Source organism: Tenrec ecaudatus, chromosome 3 (genome assembly GCF_050624435.1).
Source record: "Tenrec ecaudatus isolate mTenEca1 chromosome 3, mTenEca1.hap1, whole genome shotgun sequence".
Classification (NCBI taxonomy): domain Eukaryota; kingdom Metazoa; phylum Chordata; class Mammalia; order Afrosoricida; family Tenrecidae; genus Tenrec; species Tenrec ecaudatus.
The window spans coordinates 142,945,767-142,949,764 of record NC_134532.1 but is presented as its reverse complement, the minus strand read 5'-3'; positions in this window follow the sequence as shown (position 1 = coordinate 142,949,764).

Here is a 3,998-nt window from a genome sequence, read left to right as displayed (position 1 = left end):
CTTAGCACCGAGATCCCTCTACTTATAAAGCCAATTTACCCAATATTGCAGTACAACGTGTGGCATAAGTGCTTCTGCGTCCAGACCTTCCAAATCCTGTCTGGAGGCAGAGACCAGGAAGCTAGGTCTTGAAAAAAGAAAAGCAAATGAAGCAAGCTTCTCAGAGGGATGGTTCTATGATTTCAAAATCAAAAACTCCTTTCTGAAGAAAGTTCACAAGAACCTGATATGACCCAAAATTCAGTTACAGAAAGAATTAGGAGCACATTATAGTGTAGGAAGGTTGTCAGCTTGGCTGACTAGTCTATTCTTTTCCTAGCACGTGGGAAATTAGACTCCCTCAGAAGGGGGTCTGGTGAGAAAGAATGAAGTAAGCACATAAAGTTGGTATTAAATCAGAAGTTATGTCATTTTTTTCTGTCTCTACAATAGGCCTACACCAGGCAAGGGACGTGGCTGCCTGGCTGCCATAACGAATTTCTCACGCATAAAGTTTTGCTCTTTTGCTCTCCAAGTCAGCCCTAATCTTCCATTGAGAGACTTTTCACCAGCCAAAGTTCAATTAAATGGAGTGGGTTATGGCTCTTGTTTTTAAGTTGCTATAGAAACCAGTTAGATGTCTTAGAGTGGACTACTCTCCTGACTTCCCCTATTATTTACATACCTGAAAGCTATTTCTTTCTCAGGGAATGCTTTTACGAAAATCAAAATAGCTAGCCTTTATATACACTGAGTTAGACAGGATTCTCTAGAGAGATAAAACCAGATTGCCGACAATTATATATATATATATTTATAACACAAGAAATGAACAGTTAAATTATAAAGCAGTACAAATGACTCAGTGCGACTCACTCCCATGAGAGAGTTGTGAGACACTGGCAGTTCTTCAAGTCTTGAGGGCCGCCAGGTAGTCCTCTGTAGAGAGAGCCAGGCTATTCCAGCACAGGGAGCAAACAGCAAGGCAGTTCACCAACCGTCAACCAGGTCACCAACTGTTAGTCCCCAGCTCCAGACATGTACATTCCAATCGTGTGGTCTTAAAGGGGCCTCGACTTACAGCGACCCAGTCCACAGGCTAGGCATCCCACAGGTCGTGTGCCCTTTAAATTGAGGCACAGAACAAGCAAGGCAGCCGCACACTGGTCCGATGATTAAAGAGCGAGAGACAAGAAAGGTGAGGCTCACCGAGCCATTTATCTCTCCGCCCTTCAATTAATCCCACTTGTGTTTATCGGCCAGGCTGGAACAATAAACTACCTCATACACCATCTTCCAAATAGTGTTGTAAGAACATAGCTGGTATTCATCTAAAGCAGTCTTCATGGCACCCTGAGAAGAGAGTTCCACTAATTATACCCATTTCACAGAACATAAATGCAGTTACATGGAGGATGAATAAATCTCTCAGCTCCCAGCGCTGTGAGCAGCCAAACTTCGATGTGGACACATGAAACTGGTCCTGAGTCAGTGCTGTTCCAAACACAAACAGGAACACAAATTCTCTACAGTTGAGTCCATGTAGGCCAAGGTAAAACTGTCCCTGTTGGCTTCTGCGACTGTAACTCTTCACGGCAGTAGCATTTCTGAGTCCTCTTGAGCACCTGGGAGGTGGTGGGGGGGGGACGGGACTGCTGAGTCCCGCCCAGAATCATTACTCTGCCTGCTCTTCCAGATGACCTGTAAAGCGTATCACATGACAACATAGACTTGTTTTATGTGCTGTGGGTAACAAACTTTATAAAGGTGGTAGTTTAAAAGGTGTTTTGTTGTTGCTCTTGAGAATATACACAGTAAAACATACACCAATCCAACAGTATATATGTCGTATATGCTCAAGTAAAAGTTGACCCAACTATCAGCCAAGGCACCTAGTTTAACCACAAAAAACTGCATTAAAAATGTGCTGAAAAGCTCGGCTTATATATGAGTGTATACACTACACACACACATACACACATACACATACACACACATATATATCAGTGGCATTAACTACACTCTTTAAGTTGTATAACTCAGGTAGCATTTTTTTTTCAGTTGTGAATATGAAGCACTAAGGATGTATCTGACTGAGCACAATATTTGCCACACAGTCAGGAGAATGGCCTGCACTAATTGAATTAATTTTATAATATTCACATATTACACACAAAACCCACGTCTTTCATTCAGTGATTATCTTCAAATTGCATAATGTAAATTGTAAACCCAATGTCACTAAGAACATATAACCAACCGAGCAGAGCAGTACAATGTAAATATATGTTTTCTTCTTTGATACATTACTCATCCTGCTGTGTGTGTGTGTATGTGTGTGTGTGTATGTGTGTGTGTGTATGTGTGTGTGTGTGTGTGTGTGTGTACTAACTAAGTATTTAAAGATCACTGAGTTTTTAAACTTTGAGCTGCCAACCAATAGGTGGAAGGTTTAAACCTGTCAGCTGCTTCATCTGAAAAAGATGTGTGGTCCACTTACAGTAAGATTTATAATCTCAAACACCTTTTGGTGTACTGCTGCTCTGTCCTATAGGGTCACTGTGAATTGTCCTTGGCTCAACTTGATAGCAACACATTTGGTTTTTAGCTTACTTTATAATATTACTCTTATGTTATTACTGTAGGTGCTAAAATAGCTTGAACAAGCTAAACTAATTTATAAGGTTCAACTTTCTTCCTAAAATACATTTGAATAACAATGACATCAATACACAAGGCTTTTAAAAAATGGTAACAAAATAAAGACAAGCTTAGTTTCTACTGTGCCTGCTTTTTTGGTTGAAAACACAACCTGAAAGCACCCTGGACCCTCCACCCTCACATGCACCAACATTGCTACTGGGTCTGTTTCAGATCGAGATGAGATCATTTGAACTTTCCAAAGCAGTCACTTAGGAAGCTCTAGCCTCTCTTGAAGTTTGGAGCAGGACATTGTTTTTGTTTTTTTGTAATGCTTATCTTTTTTTAATAAACAAAGGTAAAATAATATACATCTCTCCTTCCTCTCTCTCTTTTAGTTACCCTTTATATATAAATATCCAATACTTTGATTATATTATTTCACTTTAGAAAAACCCCAACAAACTTATTCCAATTGGACAGGCTATAATGTTTCACTTTACAAAAACCCCAATAAACTTATTCCAATTGGACAGGCAAAATACACTATAATGTTTCCTAAATCTTAGGGTAGAGTTAATAAAAAGTAATGCAGAAGACCATTTCAGAACAGGTAGTATAAGGGGAGTCAGGTATTTCATCAGTTTATTCATTGGCAGGAATTAAGTCCGTCATTAAAATATTAAATGATTCACTCATAAGTGGATGGATAGATAGAAACCAAAAGTCTTTGAAGAAGAAAACTACAGAGTCTTACATTTTAAAGAAAAAACATTAAATGTATATATTATGAATAAGTGTAGGCTCAACAGAACAAATCTAAGATTTTCCAAGACCACTGGACAGGAAATATTTTGCACTCTTCATCCCATATATTTATTGAGTGCTTCTTAGGTGTTGTGCAAAAGATATTGCTATTTATCAAATTATGTGCCCTAAAAAAGTTTGTAAAATATGACAAAAACAGAAATCGACACTCTCTACCATCAATTGGCTTTCTGCAGGTGATCTTTCAAAGTGTATTGTACAGAATTTGGCCTACACAGAGTTGATTTGAACAGTTCATGTTTCTACTTTGCCTGAAGAATGAAGGACATCATGCTTGATAGAGATTACTTGGGTTCAAAGCCTAGTCCCTACATATTACACACTGAGCCTTAGTTTCTCCTCTGAAAGGTGGGTCATAATAACACTGATAATAAGACTTTGTCTCGTGTACTATGGACATGCCATCAGGAGAACTAGTCCTTGGAGGAGGCCTTCATGCTTGTCCAATGATGGGATCAGCACAAAAGAAGAAGCCCGTCAGTGAGACTGGCCGCCACAGTGGTTGCCGGAGTGTAGTCAGGCCATGCTTCTTGCTGTGTACAGGGGGGTCA